This window comes from Coregonus lavaretus (genome assembly GCF_964263955.1).
Source record: "Coregonus lavaretus genome assembly, chromosome: 6".
Lineage (NCBI taxonomy): Eukaryota > Metazoa > Chordata > Actinopteri > Salmoniformes > Salmonidae > Coregonus > Coregonus lavaretus.
The window spans coordinates 26,750,675-26,769,361 of NC_139993.1; the positions used below are offsets into that span (position 1 = coordinate 26,750,675).

The 18,687-nt window shown below is 44.1% G+C and overlaps 2 pseudogenes across 2 annotated transcripts; both read right to left on the bottom strand.

Moving 5' to 3' along the window:
- Window positions 1-586: 586 nt before the first annotated feature.
- On the bottom strand, window positions 587-13,276 carry LOC311130987 (DNA methyltransferase 1-associated protein 1-like; annotated as a pseudogene). The gene is made up of 9 exons (XR_014615335.1): window positions 13,263-13,276; window positions 4,471-4,669; window positions 4,187-4,284; window positions 4,037-4,064; window positions 3,795-3,961; window positions 3,065-3,241; window positions 2,886-3,020; window positions 2,116-2,185; window positions 587-1,433 (listed from the first exon to the last, which is right to left on the bottom strand). The product of XR_014615335.1 is annotated as a DNA methyltransferase 1-associated protein 1-like (transcript).
- Window positions 13,277-16,195: 2,919 nt separating this feature from the next.
- LOC311130988 (meiosis-specific nuclear structural protein 1-like) lies at window positions 16,196-17,679 on the bottom strand (annotated as a pseudogene). The gene has a single exon. The product of its transcript is annotated as a meiosis-specific nuclear structural protein 1-like (transcript).
- Between the last annotated feature and the right edge of the window lie 1,008 nt (window positions 17,680-18,687).

Here is an 18,687-nt window from a genome sequence, read left to right on the forward strand (position 1 = left end):
CAGCATTACATCACATTTCTATTCAACATGAATTGTTTCGGATGTAAATCTTACATCACTGCTGCAGAACACGATTTAAATGTAGACTGATTAGTACTGTCGAATGCTCCATGGTAAAGCGACGGGTCTATGAGCACAACACGTTGAAAATATGTATTTTTTTGGTTGTTGCTGTAAAGATATTGAAAAGCAGCTTTTAAACTCCTTTCCATCACACTCCGTTCTGCGCTGTCTTCTCAACCTCGTTCCACCCCATGCCGGATCTTACAATTTAGTCATTTAGCAGACGCTCTTATCCAGAGCGACTTACATGAGCAATTAGGGTTAAGTGCCTTGCTTAAGGGCACATCGACAGATTTTTCACCTAGTCGGCTCGGGGATTAGAACCAACGACTTTTCGGTTACTGGCACAACGCTCTTACCCACTAAGCTACCTGCCGCCCTCATCTTCTGGTGTTTACTTCAGGCTCATGCCTCCAGATGTTTTGTGGGCTGATTATACACCGATTATATTACACCGATTCTAGCATGACTTTAATACAGGAGCTATGCTAGAAATGAAATATTAGAACACACAAGACCATTTGGAAAAAAAATAGTTTATTGAATTGGTCAATCTTTTAGGTTGCCTTCCTCTCTTTTCGGATTCAGTGAGGACAGCAGTCCATCTTATCTTGATCAAACTCTCCCACAAGCCAAGATAAGGAGGAAAAATCTTTTGACTTATCTGAAATGGCACTTTCCATGCAATGACAGGGGGTGCCTCCACTAAGAGGGAACACAAAATGACATCACCCAGGTAACAAAACAGCATGATGAAACAACTGTGGTCAGAGATTCCCCCTTATTGATGGGCCTGGGCCCGGTTTCCTAAAAGCATATTAAGGCTAAATTCATTGTTAGAACTTAGCCTTACGATGCTTTTGGGTAACCAGGAAACCATCTCAAATAGACAGTATGCTCATCTTCTCTCCACCATGGCTCTATTAGCTCGGTCTGGCTATTTACAGTTTATCTGGCCTCATCTCAGCCTGCACAAAGGAGGGAGAGGAGGAGTAATGAAAAGGAATGTCAGTCGTTGTATTTGTCATGATATTGCTGTAAAGGGGAGAGTGGATGTTGGGCCTGGGACGGGGGTGGTGGTGGTGTGGGGGGTTATTGTACAGGAGCATCAGTCACATTTAGGGGGGGGAGGCAGGGGGCTTGGTTATTTGTTATTTGTCAGAGGGGGTGATGTGATGGATGACTAACCCCCCCCCCATTCCCCAGCCCTCAGCTCTACAGGCCACTCCACCGAGGCCAGGGTGGGATGTGACCTCATCCTCTCTCCTTTCCTCCTCAGTCACATAAAACCCCAGGGCTCGATGTCCACGTCAAAGCTTCTTCACCTTCTTGATGGACGAGGAACTGGAAGCAGACTCTCTGCGTTTACGCTGTAATGACAAAGAATGCATCAAACGCTGTCAGCCATTGGTCCAGAACATATCTGCATCATTTCACATGCAACTATGAGAGAATACTAAGGACAGTCAGTGCTCATTGGAACACTGCCTAAATGTATTCTCTTTGACAATTTTATATTCAGCTAACTCCTGTTAGACAGCCAGGCTGTATTCATTAGGGTACACTATATCAAAACGTGTAGCAACGGACAATGAAAACAGGCATTTCTCATCGGACAAGCTCCGGTAGTCCCTCCTTGTTTATATCAGTTTTATTCCGTATGGTGGGGTAGGGAAAGATGGAGTTAGAAACTCACAGGAAGTATCCCTCATAGCACTTTGAGGCCCTGATGAAGGTTGTGTGAAACCGCAATGCATTGGCAGTAACCAAATTGTTTGCCTTGTTTTACTATTCCTACATGGATATGCAAACTCAAAGGCTTTGTAACTCCACTACCTGGTAGGAGTGCCTTGGTATTTTTGGGATGGTCTATATCTTACAAGTTTAGCCAATTTTTTCATCAATACTTTCTGAGGTCTGTTTGCTCTATTGAGATTGGCATGGTAGATGTTATTACTATAGCTTGTGTGTGAAAGGGCCTTGGTTTGCTTTCCGTAACATTTAGTCCTAGGATATGGTGGTGGTAGGTGGTATGACTAACTGTGCACTCACCCACTTCCCGCTCCGTCAGAATCTGCTCAACAGCCTTGATCTTCTGGCCTACCGAGCTCGGCAGCTTCATCTGTAACACACACACACACAATAATAAGTCAGGGGTGTCAGGAATATGGGGATAAACGTCCTCACCTCTGGCGGTTTAGTCGTATGAAATGCACTTCAGCGGGGCCGATCAAAATGTATTTATCCGCCCGAGTCTATCTGACAGATTATCTGAGGAGAACTCCACTCCTTTAGCCCTAATGCATTTTGCATAGAGAGTAACGGCTCCCCATCAGTCTTTTAGATGAATAAGCTCTGCTGCTACGTCTTACAGATATTAGGGCGCCACTAATGGCATAAATCATGGTTTTTGCTAATGAGAGCTAGGAATGTGTCCCACCTCCCAAATTGCACCCTATTCCCTATGAAGTTCACTACTTTTGTCCAGAACCCTATGGGCCCTGGTCAAAAGTAGTGCACTACATAGGAAATAGGGTATTATTTGGGACTTAGAGCCAGGTCTAACATGCTCCAGCCACTCTCAGCATACATCACAAGCTATGAGACTTAAAGTAAAGTAAATGGATCTTTTGGACCCTTATAAAATGGAACGCTGGTGGAGAGTTTTCCAAAACCATCTCAAATTGATTTGAGAGGAGTGCTTTATATGTGCCTTTTGTGAAGTTGAGGTCCTAGGATGATATTTTGGGGGGGAACAATCTAAGCAAAATCCATATACAAATCATATGTGACTGATAGTGTTAGTGAACGGCCATGCTTACCCTCTGGCTGCGCAGTGTGACTCCAGCTGATTTGAAGTCGGGGAATTTGATGCCTGCCATCTCAGGAACAGCCTGTTGTGGACAGGCGAAGACAGTAGAGAGGTGAGCACAGAGACAAGACAGACTTAACACAACCTTTTATATGGAAAACTCACTTGAAATCACAAGCACACACACACAGTCTCTCGTTTCAGTGGGAGCTTCTTCTTGGTGGCCTTGCACTCTACGCGTGTCATCTCTGTGTTGGTGTCGGTGGCTGTGATGAGCTACTGCAGGTCCTGGACCTTCTTCTCACGCTCCTTCTTCCTGCTCTCAATCTTCCGCAGCTCCTGCATCAGATACTCCTCTTCTTCCACCTGCAGGGCAAAACGGGGAAGTGCAACGTGAGTGCTGGGTCATGTTCATCAGGACAAAAATTAACAATGAACTGAAACTATCTGAACTTGTCCACTAAGAAAGACAATTTTGGTTTTCCGTTGCAAAAAGTTTTGCCCTAATGAATACGACCATGGACTATAACAAAGCATTAAAATGTTGGATCCAAACTGGGGAATCGAGACAAGAAGCTCAAAAAGGCATATCATAAGAACAAGGGGTGAAAGAAGCTGCACCTTCAAAACACTAACAGTGGAATTGTCTTAATAACAATAGATTTATTTTGAATAGTGGTTTTTAGTGCCTTTTTTTAAATTTTATTATCAGGCAGATTCATGGGATATGGTCTTCCACAGCTGGATGATGATGCAGTTCATTAAAGGAGTAGTTTAAGTGGAGGTGGTGTCGATGGTCCAGCCAGGGAGGGAGAAACATCAGCCAGACAGGCAGGCCCGGAGCATTTCATCAGGCACCTCTGTCTCTGAAGTTCACAGCTACTCCTCTGTAGGCATGCTTAGGGGCGGTGCTGCTAACCTGATCAGGCGTGCGGTTGAATGGTCTCTCCAACTGCTCTTTTCTGCGCCTCTCGTGACCCGCATCAAATATGTAGATCTTGGGCTCTGTCCATGTTGCAGCCCGGACCTTGGTCTGCATGCGCAAATGTTGTTGTAACGTTCCTTCAAGTCCTCCGTTGAACGTTTCTGAAAGCACAAATACCAGAATGTTTAGGGGACATATATTATAATAGGAAGACATTGTATTTCATGAAGTATCACATTCCAAAATGTGCTTTTAAAAATGCCACTATTCAAATCGAAATGTTTTGAAATGTTTTAATCCTTCATGACTGGAATGTGATTTGTGGATTCAAATGAAGTATTTAAAATGTGTGTGTGTGTAATGTCAGTCATAGATAGCTTCCTCACTCTGTGTTGCTGACGGTTGTAGCGGTTGTGTATCTCCAGCCGTCGTCATGGAGATACATTTGGTATTGCTGCTCCGAGTACACTGGCACCTGCACCACCTAGAGAGGGGGAGAGAGCAAGAGGGAAAGAGGGCGAGAAAGAGATGGGGGGGGGGGGGGGGGGGGGAAGAGAGATGGAGTGTGTGAGACCAACAGTAATGGAGAGAACAATATAAAAATAAAGACAGCCAGACAGAGACAAAGAGTGAGAATGACGGCGGAGAGAGAAAAAACAACTATATTTACCTTGTTGAAGCAGGCGAAGGGGTAGTCCTTGCCCTCCTCTGCCATGCATCTCCAGTGGTAGAAGATGGCTCCGTCTCAGCGGGCAGTGTTGGCGGAGGGCATCCATTTCCAGGGTCGTACCCACTTACAGCCCAGCTTGACCTTCACTGTCCGGTAGCCCTGAGTGGTGTCGCTGGGCAGCAGGGGCGGAGCATCTCTGCTGAGAGACAGGTGGTGGTCAGTATACTTTAATTAAATGACAAGCCGAATTAATGCAGTGATAAATGAATAAAACATTTAAAACACAAGTAAATCAAATTTTATGACCAATCAGCGTTCAAGTACTAAGCTAGGTTAATGTTCAAACCAAGAGGCAGGCCAGCTGGAAACAGGGGAAGTTTAAACAACTAAAAACAGATATAAAGTATGGAGAAAAGATAATGGGTTTTTTTTAAAGATGTTTTTAAATAAGATCATCTTTGAGAACTAACAATCATCAAAATATAAACTGGTCAGTGAGAATCTAAAATTCAAAAAATGATGCATTTAGGAGTATTTTTGTCATGAAATGGGCCCCCCATTGATTTTGTTATGTTTGAGTCACTCAGATAGCATAAGCCATGGCAAAATGTGTAGAATCTAGGATTATGGTGGCCATTTTACGGGCTACTGACCAATTGTGCCATTTTGTGTATTTTTTTTGCACTGATCTTAACTTTTTTGGTACATAATGTTTCCGCCATCGTTTCCTGTGACTGAAGAGAGCTTTTGGACATCAGAACAGCTATCACTATCCTCCATTTGGACGAGGACTACTTCAATGAGTCGGAGGCGAAATACATATTTATTATCGCGGATCAGGCCCAAATCCCTGACACTCGTAGAAGGAGACGCTGCTAGAGGCTGGCGTGCGGGATACATAACAAGACTATGTCGTAGAGTGGATAAATCGCCTCTACCCTCCGTTCGATTGGCGATTGTGCAATCACTGGAGAATAAATTGGATGAGCTCCGTTCGAGACTATCCTATCAACGTGATCTGAAGGACTGTAATACAATATGTTTCTCCAAGGAGTGGCTGAACAAGGACATGGTAAATATAAATCTAGCTGTTTTTTCTATAAAATCGGCAGGACAGAACGGATGCATCGGGGAAGCTCAGAGGGGGGTCTCTTTGTTAACAACAACTGGTGCGCATTCTCTAATATTAAGGAAATCTCGAGGTTCTGCTCGCCTGAGTTAGATCTCAGCAAAATCTTTGAAATTGTTGCATGTTGCGTTTATATTTTTGTTCAGTATATCTTTTTCGTAGCTGTCTGGCACTAAGCCCGCACTCAATGAGCTGTATAGGGCCATAAGCAAACAAGACAATGCTCACCCTGAGGTGACTTTAATGCAGGAAAACAAATCCGTTTTACCTCATTTCTACCAGCATGTTTCAACACCAGTGTGCCCTCCAAGCTCATCACTAAGCTAAGGACCCTGGGCCTAAACACCTCCCTCTGCAACTAGATCCTGGATTTCCTGACAGGACCCGCTGCCACGCCCACCACCTAAGCCCCATTTTGGTCCAGAAAAAAACCCTCCAAATAGACACATTCATTTATTCCACATAAGCCACCATTGACAGGCAGGTCCTTAGTAAGTTTTGATATCAGGGCATCGTACCTTATCGGAGTTGATGAAATCCTTCTTACTGATCAGCCCATCATTGTCCCCTCCGGCCAACTCCAGAATATCTCTCACATCATGGCACCAGTTGCCATGATGATGTGTACTGTAAAGAAGAGTTCCTTAGTTTAAAAGTGTACGTTATCACCTCACCTGATTGCTCGCATAACTTGCAAGCTACTTGCTTGGCTAGACATGACAAGCAGAGGTTGAGAGAATGCCAAGAGTGTGCAAAGCTGTCATCAAGGCAAAGGGTGGCTACTTTGAAGAATCTCAAATATATATTTTTGCTTACATGATTCCATATGTGTTATTTCATAGTTTTGATGTCTTCACTATTATTCTACAATGTAGAAAATAGTACAAATAAAGAAAAACCCTTGAATGAGTAGGTGTCCAAACTTTTGACTGGTAGTGTATATATGACAAAATATCTTTAAAAATCCACACTCACACACCCCTAGAGTACATGCAGTATGCGCAAGTCCAATACAAGTCAATGGAGACTGGAGAGTGAGTCATTTTACAGCATTTTCCCTCTTTCTCAGATCTTAAACATGTTCAGATGTTAAAGGGATACTTTTGACAATGAGGCCCTCTATCTACTACCCCAGAGTCAGATGAACTCGTGGATACCTCGTTGCCAAAATCCCGAAGTAACCCTTTAATAATTTTTGGTATACATAGATAGACACATATAAATATAAAAACAATATAAACTCAGCAAAAAAAAAGAAACGTCCTCTCACTGTCAACTGTGTTTATTTTCAGCAAACTTAACATGTGTTAAGTTCCAAAAGGCTTCTTAACAGCTTCTACCCCCAAGCCATAAAACTCCTGAACAGCAAATCATGCCTACCCTGACTATTTGCATTACCCCCCACCCCATCCCCCTATTTTACGCTGCTGCTACTCTGTTTATTATTTATGCATAGTCACTTTAACTCTACCTACATGTACATATTACCTTAATTACCTCGACTAACCGGTGCCCCCGCACATTGACTCTGTACCGGTACCCCCTGTATATAGCCTCCCTACTGTCATCTTATTTTACTGCTGCTCTTTAATTATTAGCAATTTTGTATTTTTTACTCATCTATTTTTTACTTAACACTTTTTTCTTAAAAACGGCATTGTTGGTTAAGGGCTTGTAAGTCAGCATTTCACTGTAATGTCTACACCTGTTGTATTCGGCGCATGTGGCAAATAACATCCGATTTGATTTATTTGTATGAACATTAGATTTAACAACAGACATAAACTGAACAAGTTCCACAGACATGTGACTAACAGAAATGGAATAATGTGTCCCTGAACAAAGGGGGGGGGGTTCAAAATCAAAAGTAACAGTCAGTATCTGGTGTGGCCACCAGCTGCATTAAGTACTGCAGTGCATCTCCTCCTCATGGACTTCACCAGATTTGCCAGTTCTTGCTGTGAGATGTTACCCCACTCTTCCACCAAGGCACCTGCAAGTTCCCTGACATTTCTGGGGGGAATGGACCTAGCCCTCATCCACCGATCCAACAGGTCCCAGACATGCTCAATGGGATTGACATCCGGGCTCTTCGCTGGCCATGGCAGAACACTGACATTCCTGTCTTGCAGGAAGTCACGCACAGAACGAGCAGTATGGCTGGTGGCATTGTCATGCTAGAGGGTCATGTCAGGATAAGCCTGCAGGAAGGGTACCACATGAGGAGGATGTCTTCCCTGTAACGCACAGCGTTGAGATTGCCTGCAATGACAACAAGCTCAGTCCGATGATGCTGTGACACACCGCCCCAGACCATGACGGACCCTCCACCTCCAAATCGATCCCATTCCAGAGTACAGGCCTCGGTGTAACGCTCATTCCTTCGACGATAAACACGAATCCGACCATCACCCTTTGTGAGACAAAACCACGACTCGTCAGTGAAGAGCACTTTTTGCCAGTCCTGTCTGGTCCAGCGACGGTGGGTTTGTGCCCATAGGCGACGTTGTTGCCGGTGATGTCTGGTGAGGACCTGCCTTACAAGAGGCCTACAAGCCCTCAGTCCAGCCTCTCTCAGCCTATTGCGGACAGTCTGAGCAATGATGGAAGGATTGTGCATTCCTGGTGTAACTCAGGGAGTTGTTGTTGCCATCCTGTACCTGTCCCGCAGGTGTGATGTTCGGATGTACCGATCCTGTGCAGGTGTTGTTACACGTGGTCTGCCACTGCGAGGATGATCAGCTGTCCGTCCGTCTCCCTGTAGCGCTGTCTTAGGCGTCTCACAGTACGGACATTGCAATTTAGTGCCCTGGCCACATCTGCAGTCCTCATGCCTCCTTGCAGCATGCCTAAGGCACATTCACGCAGATGAGCAGGGACCCTGGGCATCTTTCTTTTGGTGTTTTTCAGAGTCAGTAGAAGGCCCTTTTAGTGTCTTAAGTTTTCATAACTGTGACCTTAATTGCCTACCTGTCTGTAAGCTGTTAGTGTCTTAACGACCGTTCCACAGGTGCATGTTCATTAATTGTTTATGGTTAATCGAATAAGCATGGGAAACAGTGTTTAAACCCTTTACAATGAAGATCTGTGAAGTTATATGGATTTTTACTAAATATCTTTGAAAGACAGGGTCCTGAAAAAGGGACGTTTCTTTTTTTGCTGAGTTTATAAATAAATCCACACTCACACACACACCCCTAGAGTATATGCAGTATAAGCAAATTCAACGGAGTCATTTTATCATATTTTCTCTTTCTCAGATCTTAAACATGTTCAAATCTTAATAATTGTCTGTACCAATATGAATATAAATGTATATACCAAACATTAATATCTGAAAAATTTTAACATCTGAGAAAGAGAGAACTTTAAAATGTTTCTCTCTCCATTCTCCATTGACTTGCATTGGATGTACAAATACTGCATGTACTAGGGGTGTGTGTGTGTGAGAGAGTTTGGAATGTATTTCTATATACCAACAATTATTAATATCTTATCATTTTAACATGTATTCACGACTTGTTTCGTGAAATGTGTAAAAAAATAAAATAAAAAATACACTAAATACAGTACGATACAGAATTGGCTGTAGTAGTTCACAAACGACAATGAGTTGAATCATATAAACGACTTAGAACAGGTCAAATAACAATACTATATGCTTTTAAACAATGTAATTATTTAATGACTTTCAAATTCTCAAAAGCCCAACTTTTATTGACACTGGAAGTATGATAGGCACTAATAACAAACAATCTTAATTTCAATGTGACCCGTGTAGACACGTTATGATGACTCCATATTTCATGCATTTACACCAAACATAATTTGTTCAGTGGTGTATTTTGATATTGTACTATATATAGTACAATGACTTGAATTAGTTAATTTATGTATTCAAATTGTGATTTAAAATTGAGTGTTTGGTGTATTTTAGCTATCTACACAAATCAAACGTTAGCTAGCCTTGTATCGATAGCTAGCTAGCTCTTCAGAAGCTAACGTTAGTTAGCCGGCATTAGCTAACGCGTTACCACGTTAGAGACAGCTAGTAACATAGGTAGCTAGCTATGGAATACATAGCTATTTTTCATCATATCGTTTTTACGTTTACCTGTCGGTGAATCCACGCATCTGTTTTTGTCGTTTTGTCGAAGTAAATATTCTGCGGGAGTAATTATGAACTGGCTAACTATCTAGCTGCCCGGCTAACAACAAGCCAGAGAGGAATAGGAGACGCGAGATGGTCCATGTGGGAATACAGCGATAAGCAGACCGATGATAAACAGACCGCCTGCCTTACCTTCTTTGGGATGACACGACTCCCATTGCTAGGGCGGAAGCTTCTGCTGTTCTTCTTCTGTGGATTTTTAAATGGCGGTTGGCAACCAACTTTAAAGTGCAATACCGCCACCAACTGGACTGGATTGTGGACCAGAGACAGTGACGTTCTAAATCCTACCCAATAATCCCGTCTCCCTAAGGAAACAAAATATAAACTCAGCAAAAAAAGAAACGTCCCTTTTTCAGGACCCTGTCTTTCAAAGATAATTTGTAGAAATCCAAATAACTTCACAGATCTTAATTGTAAAGGGTTTAAACACTGTTTCCCATGCTTGTTCAATTAACCATAAACAAATAATGAACATGCACTTGTCGAATGGTCGTTAAGACGCTAACAGCTTACAGATGGTAGGCAATTAAGGTCACAGTTATGAAAACGTAGGACACTAAAGAGGCCTTTCTACTGACTCTGAAAAACACCAAAAGAAAGATGCCCAGGGTCCCTGCTCATCTGCGTGAACATGCCTTAGGCATGCTGCAAGGAGGCATGAGGACTGAAGATGTGGCTAGGGCAATAAATTGCAATGTCCGTACTGTGAGATGCCTAAGACAGCGCTACAGGGAGACAGGACGGACAGCTGATCGTCCTCGCAGTGGCAGACCACGTGTAACAACACCCACACAGGATCAGTACATTCGAACATCACACCTGCGTGACAGGTACAGGATGGCAACAACAACTGCCTGAGTTACACCAGAAACCCACAATCCCTCCATCAGTGCTCAGACTGTCCACAATAGGCTGAGAGAGGCTGGACTGAGGGCTTGTAGGCCTATTGTAAGGCAGGTCCTCACCAGACATCACCGGCAACAACGTCGCCTATGGGCACAAACCCACCGTCGCTGGACCAGACAGGACTGGCAAAAAGTGCTCTTCACTGACGAGTCGCGGTTTTGTCTCACCAGGGGTGATGGTCGGATTCGCGTTTATCGTCGAAGGAATGAGCGTTACACCGAGGCCTGTACTCTGGAATGGGATTGATTTGGATGTGGAGGGTCCGTCATGGTCTGGGGCGGTGTGTCACAGCATCATCGGACTGAGCTTGTTGTCATTGCAGACAATCTCAACGCTGTGCGTTACAGGGAAGACATCCTTCTTCCTCATGTGGTACCCTTCCTGCAGGCTTGACCTTGACATGACCCTCCAGCATGACAATGCCACCAGCCATACTGTTCGTTCTGTGCGTGATTTCCTGCAAGACAGGAATGTCAGTGTTCTGCCATGGCCAGCGAAGTGCCACGTCTGGGACCTGTTGGATCGGAGGGTGAGGGCTAGGTCCATTCCCCCCAGAAATGTCAGGGAACTTGCAGGTGCCTTGGTGGAAGAGTGGGGTAACATCTCACAGCAAGAACTGGCAAATCTGGTGAAGTCCATGAGGAGGAGATGCACTGCAGTACTTAATGCAGCTGGTGGCCACACCAGATACTGACTGTTACTTTTGATTTTGACCCCCCTTTGTTCACGGACACATTATTCCATTTCTGTTAGTCACATGTCTGTGGAACTTGTTCAGTTTATGTTTGTTGTTGAATCTTGTTATGTTCATACAAATATTTACACATGTTAAGTCTGCTGAAAATAAACGCAGTTGACAGTGAGAGGACGTTTATTTTTTTGCTGAGTTTGTAATTAAATACTACATCCCCTGAAGATTTCCCCAGCAGTTCACTGAATCCTGGCTCTTCAACCCCATTACTCCTCAAATCTAATAACAATCGCTCCCTTTCTGGCACTGAAATAGAAAATGTTCCACGGTCTCCATCTTCTCCTGACAATGATCACACCTCCCAGTCAGATGTTTCCCCACCAATTTCAATGTACTATTTAGCCTTGTGTGTCCCAGTCTCAGCCTTGTGACTACACTTTCCTCCCTTCTCCCTCGGCCTGAGGACCTCCCTGCCCCCACCTTTTCCTGGATCTTATATAGGGGTCTTCCCTTACTCTCCCTGTTCCACAACTCTTGCCACTTATTTTTAACCACTGTTCTTATTAATCACTTGGCTTCTGCTTTACTGATTGACAATTATATCTCAACATTAGGATGTTTAAGAGCCTGCTTGGCAATAATATCCACTTCCTCATTCCCCTCGACTCCCACATGAGCTGGTACCCAGCGGAACATAACAAATATCCCCATCTGTTTCATCCTATACAAGCACTGCAAAACCTCATACAATACATCCTGTCTGCTCTGAGACACATGAATTTAAGCTCATCAGTGCTGCACAAGAGTCAGAGCAGATGACTACCCTGTCTGGCCTCACCTCCTCCACCAACTCTGCAACCAATAGTATGGCCAACAACTCCATTGTGTAAACAGATAAATGATCCGTTGCTTTTTCATCACTGCCACCTTAAATTCAGGAACAATAAATGCTGCTCCTGTCCTCCCTGTTTTAGGGTCCTTAGAGCCATCTGTGAATATATTCAAGAAAGCATAGTATTGTGTTCTTAAATGTTCACTTACAACTAAATCTACTCCTTCCTCAACATCTCTTACCCTCTCAAGCAACCCTAGATCTATCACCGGTTGAGGTAGAAACCAAGGAGGGATAGCAGGAAGAACCACAGAGGGGCTAAACTCCCTTACAAACAACCCCATCTCTCTCGCCATGCAATTGCCTATCCACCCAAAGCTTGTATTCAGATTTTGTTCATGTTCCCAGCACTCTAGGAGCACCTTTTTTTGTAGATTTACCCAATATGTCATGGCTAGCTGTTGTCTTCTTAGCTTTAACGGCATCTCTCCCAACTCTCCCTGCATCGCTGCCACCGGGGAGGTCCTGAGTGCTCCACAACATATTCTTAGGGCTTGGGCCAGGATAACATCTAGCTTTTTAAAAAAGATGTCTGAGCTGCTGATCCATATGATATACTTCCATAATCCATTGATGACCTAAACAGCTCTATATTTATATCATTTTCAACGCCATTCTATCTGCCCCCCCCCCCCCCCACCTCCATTCCTGACAAGCAACGCATCACATTCAATATTTTCTTTCCTTTGACAACTACTCTGTTAATATGCCCCGCCCATGTCATTCGAGTGTCAAACCAGACCCCCAGGAACCTAAACCCTCCCACCCTCTCCAGATTCCTTCCATATAACTTCAAGTATATTTCCTCCTCAACCTTCCTTCTAGAAAAAAACACAGTCTGTGTTTTCACAACTGAAAACTTGAAGCCCCACCTGAGGGACCACTGCTCTACTTCACTAATCGTTTCTTGAACTCTTCTGGCTGTATGGGTAATATTTCTCCCTCTCTTCCACAGCGCTCCATCATCCGCAAACAATGACCTCCCGATATCAGGTCTCACCTGAGAGAATACATCGTCAATCATAATGGAGAACAACATAGGACTAATGATACTTCCCTGGGGGGTACCATTTTCCACCTCATAGCTTTCTGACATAGAGCTCCCCACCCTCACTTGTATTGATCGCCCAAAAAGAAAATCCTTTATCCAGTTAAAAACCTTCCTCCAACCCCCATGTTATCCAGCTTGATAAGTAGGCCTTCCTTCCACATCATATCATAAGCCTTCTCTACATCAAAGAAAACGGCTACCACCACCTCCTTATTTACCTGTGCCTTCCGTATGACTGACTCAAGGCACAGTACAGGATCCATCGTTCCCCTGCCTTTCCTGAACCCACTTTGATCTGGTGACATTAGTCCTCTACTCTCCAGAAGGTATGTCAGTCTTTGCGTTATCATCCTTTCCATAAGTTTACATACGTGAGATGTCAACGCTATCGGCCTATAGCTTAAAGGACTAGTAGGGTCTTTCCCAGGTTTCCGTATTGGCACCACTACCACCTGCTTCCAACATCCAGGCAATTTCCCATCCTGCCACACCTTATTGTAAAGGCCCAATACTTTCCCCATTGCAGTGTCACTGAGATGAGTCATCATGATGTAACATACACTACCGTTTAAAAGTTTGGGGTCACTTAGAAATGTCCTTGTTTTCAGCCATATCTCAGACTGGCCAATACAAATAAAAGATGGGCAAAAGAACACAGACACTGGACTTTTTCTTTGCAACTCTGCCTAGGTCAGCATCCTGGAGTCGCCTCTTCACTGTTGACGTTGAGACTGGTGTTTTGCGGGTACTATTTAATGAAGCTGCCAGTTGAGGACCTGTGAGGAGTCTTTTTCAAATTAGACACTAATGTATTTGTCCTCTTGCTCAGTTGTGCACCGGGGCCTCCCACTCCTCTTTCTATTCTGGTTAGAGCCAGTTTGCGCTGTTCTGTGAAGGGAGTAGTATACAGCGTTGTACGAGATCTTCAGTTTCTTGGCAATTTCTTGCATGGAATAGCCTTCATTTCAGAACAAGAATAGACTGACGAGTTTCAGAAGAAAGTTATTTATTTCTGGCCATTTTGAGCCTGTAATCGAACCCACAATTGCTGATGCTCCAGATACTCAACCAGTCTCAAGAAGGCCAGTTGTATTGCTTCTTTAATCAGCACAACAGTTTTCAGCTGTGCTAACATAATTGCAAAATGGTTTTCTAATGATCAGTTAGCCTTTTAAAATGATAAACTTGGATTAGCAAACACAACGTGCCATTGGAACACAGGACTGATGGTTGCTGATAATGGGCCTCTGTACACCTATGTAGATATTCCATTAAAAATCAGCCGTTTCCAGCTACAATAGCCATTTACAACATTAACAATGTCTACACTCAATTTGATGTCGTTTTAATGGACAAAAAATTTGCTTTTCTTTCGAAAACAAGGACATTTGTAAGTGACCCCAAACTTTTGAACGGTTGTGTATCTCATCGCTTCCCAGGAGATGTTACTCCAGCTTTAGCTAATGCTCTCTTCATCTCAGCCAATGTAAAAGGGCCATTCAACGTATCCCACACCATCTCTCTCTGATACAGGACCCCCGGATGTTCTCCTCTGACCCTCTTCTGTCAGATTATTTGAGCTGTGCACCTTCACAAATGCCTGGGCTAACATCTCTGCATTCTCCATATCTCTCACTGCAACAATCTCCCCACTTTTCTGCACAGGGAGATCCCAATCTCTTCTGACCCCACTCATCCTCTTAATCATCCCCCATACCTCTCCCACAGGAGTGGTCCTGCCTATGTTTCCAAAGAACCGGCGCCAATACTCCCTCTTAGCTGTCCTAGTGATCCTCCTTATTACTGCTTGTTTATACTGAATCAGGTGCTGGTAATTATAGGACCTTTTCAACATTCTGAAAGCCCTGTTCCTACACTTCACTGCTTCTCTACACTCTTCAGACCACCAGGGGACTGCGCTCCTGTTTCTCCCCCCTGTACCCATAGGAATCACCTGCCTTGTGGCCCCTACTATTGCTTCTCTTATTCCATCATTGACTGTTTCTATATCTGAATTAAGATCTACTCCTGTTCACTCAACTCCTGAAACTGACCCCACTCTGCTTTCCCATATATCCATCTCCTCAATCCATTTCCTACTGATTCTTCCTCCCTCAATTCTACAGTACACATGATATGATAGTGATCAGTACCCAGTGTAGATTCCTTCAAAACCTCCCAACTACATCTGCCTGCCATTGAACTTGAGATCAAAGTAAGATCCAGAGCAGATTCTTTTCCAGTTACTGTATCAATCCTGGTTCCCCGGCCGTCATTAAGACTCACAAGCCCTTTCTCATCCAGTAGTTCCTCCAACACTTGTCTGTTTACATCAGTCCGTAACCCTCACCAGAGCATACATTTACATTTACATTTTAGTCATTTAGCAGACACTCTTATCCAGAGTGACTTACAGTTAGTGAGTGCATACATTTCCATCTAAAACATTGATTATGTGGCCTTTAACATTGTGTGGAAGTTATAAATAATATAAATAATATTATATAGTCTGAATGCATTGTTCATTTATACAGAATATATTTGTAATGCAGTTGGATTTGAAAAGTTTAGCATTTTATTACAATAATGGGTTAAAACAATTTAAACTGTAGTTGCATCATCACCTAATAAAGGAAATTGTGTAGTTTTTTAAATTACCAAATGACTTCACCTGAAAATTGCTGCACCTCCATGATAGGATTTATGGTGTTGTGATATGCAACTAGTGGGATACAAATGTGTCATTGCAACTTAATACATTTTTGAGTACACCATCGCCATAAGAAATCCATCATTTGATACACCAAAACAAACACTACACGGCATCTACCCAATACTGCCATCTAGTGGTGTATTATAGAAAGTGGTTATTCATCATCTCCTCAGCTCTCTTCATCAAAGATGTCAGCCTGTCGCTTTTGGAAATTGCTTCTGATGTCCTCATCAAAGTGTTCAAGGTCATCTTCCCGGAATATGCCCTTAGGTAGATAGCCCAGCAGTTTTGTGGCATGGAGTTTGAGAAGTATTCGCCTTTCCTCCTCAATGATCTGTCGACGCAATGCCTCCCTCTCCTGTTCGATTGCTCTTTCTTCAGCCTCACGTTCCTTGTCAGCCAGGTACTGCTGTCTCCTGTCCTCCAGCAGTTTCTCCACAGCCCTCTTGTGCTCAAGCTGCTTCATGCGGCGTTTCTGGGCATTCATCTGCTCTATGCGGTCGTCCTCAGCAAACTTGGCCATCATCATCTGCCTGAAGGCCTCCTCCTCCTCCTTCTCAGCCTGCCTCCGCATTTCCTTGAAGGTTATTTGCTCTTGGCAGGTCTGCTGCAACTCCAGCCTCTGTCTGATTCTCTTCTCCATCTCCTCGATTTGTTTCTGCCTTGCAGCCTCGGCTTGCTCCTCCAGACAAAGCTCTTCACGAACACGCTCCATCTCGTCACGCTGCTGCCTCTCCATTTCAATCTTCTCAGTGAGCATCTGGTGAAGATGTTCTTTTGCCTGCTCTCGTTCTCTGACTTTCTCCATTCTGTTCTTCTCCTTACGCTGCTGGTAACTTGCAAATTCCAGGATGCGTCTGTTCTCAGCCTCCATCTTCTCCCGCTCCACTCAGTCTGCTGGCTCTTGAACTCCTCTATGTACCTTTGAGTGGCTGTTATCTTCTCCAGTCTTAACTGCCTCTCCATTTGATCCTCCTCATAGATCTTCCTGACGATTTTGTCGACCATGAGTTTCTCCTTGAGGAACTCCTCATAAGCCTCCTGTCTCTTGTGCTCTTTATCCTCCAGCTGCTGCTCCAGCTCCTGCTGGTACTGCACCACCTCCTCGTAGCGCTTATGGTCTTGCTTCTCCTGCTCCACAGAGGCCTGCTCATTCTCGCTCTTCATCTTACGAGCAATATCAGCCTCCTGCCGCACTGTCTCATATCTCATAGACTCCTTTTCAGCAATCTGTGCAGCCCTCTCCCGGTTTAGGTATGCAGACTTGAGCTTCCCCTCTAACTCACGGAGTTAAACACTGTTCTCTTTTATATATTGCCTCATTTTTTCATCTCTAAGCTTTTCATAGCTGATGCGGGCCAGTTCTTGTGCCATTCTCTCCTCTTGTTCTAGTTGCTTTTCCTTGTATATTCTCTCCTCCTCTGCCTTGATGAGAGCATCCTCAATTTGGCTTTCGTGCAGCTCGTCTTGCACCTTGCGTAGGTATCGCTTCTTTTCAAGTCTCTCCTCACTCATTAGATTGGCTTGCATCTGTCTGTCCTTAGTGATGCGTTTTGTCTGGTCTTCTCGTTGCTCCTCCTGCTGTCGTAATTCTGAGGTCACCCTCTGCTGCTGACTGTGCGTCATGTTGCGCCGCTGGCTCATTGAAGCCATCATTGCGTGGAGCTGTTGCAAGCCTCTCGTTGATTTGTATGTTTCACCAGGAAGAAATTTAAAGAAAGCTTCTTCTTCATCTGCCACTTTGATCCATTTGTTTTGTTTCCAGACGTCTTGGTAACGTCGCACCTTTTGTGCATACTATGAGCATTAAAATCCTCACACCACATTACGCCTCCTATCTTGACCTTCTACATTCCCAAGGCAGGCAACTCCAGTCTCTTACATGGGTTGTAAAAGTTCACTATTATCATATTCCCCCCTCCCAACCACTACATACTCCTGTTCCACTCCCTCTCCCACACACCTATATGGGATCCCCCGCTTTATAAAGATAGCACACCCTCCTCCTCCCCCTGCCACCCTAACTCTACGGACTGCAACATAACCTTGTAATACAACATCTAGAGTAGGTTTTAGTTATGTCTCCTGGAGACATATCACATCAGGTTTGGCTGGTAACTCCTCAAGAAACTGTTTGAACTCTTGCCCATTAGCCATCAAACTTCTGGCATTCCATTGAAGGATTAACACCATAATGCAAATTAACCAACACAATCTTATTGAGGTCATCCTGTACATTTTCCCACGTCAGTCCTGTGATCCCAAGATACCTCACTGCCTGCTCCACTATGACCTTTATCTTCTTAGTCCTCCATTGTACTTTTTCTGTGCAATTGATTGCTGCTGTCACAAATGTAACAACCTTCCTCATGTCTCCTACCAGTCTTGTGTTCTCCCCCATTCTGCTCCCTACATCACGCCCAACCTGCATCTCAATCTGCCCTGGAATACCTGCTCTTCTAGGTCCCCCGATTGTTTTCTGCATGAACTACCTTCACTGCTTCTGCATACGAGATGTTACGCTCACTCCTGACCTGCTGCACTTCCACCTGTCTTTTCATCACGGAACAACCCCCATACACTACACTATAGGGGCCCCCACAGTTACATCACTCTAACTGGACCCCATCTCCACATTCCCCATATGCATGTTCTCCCCCA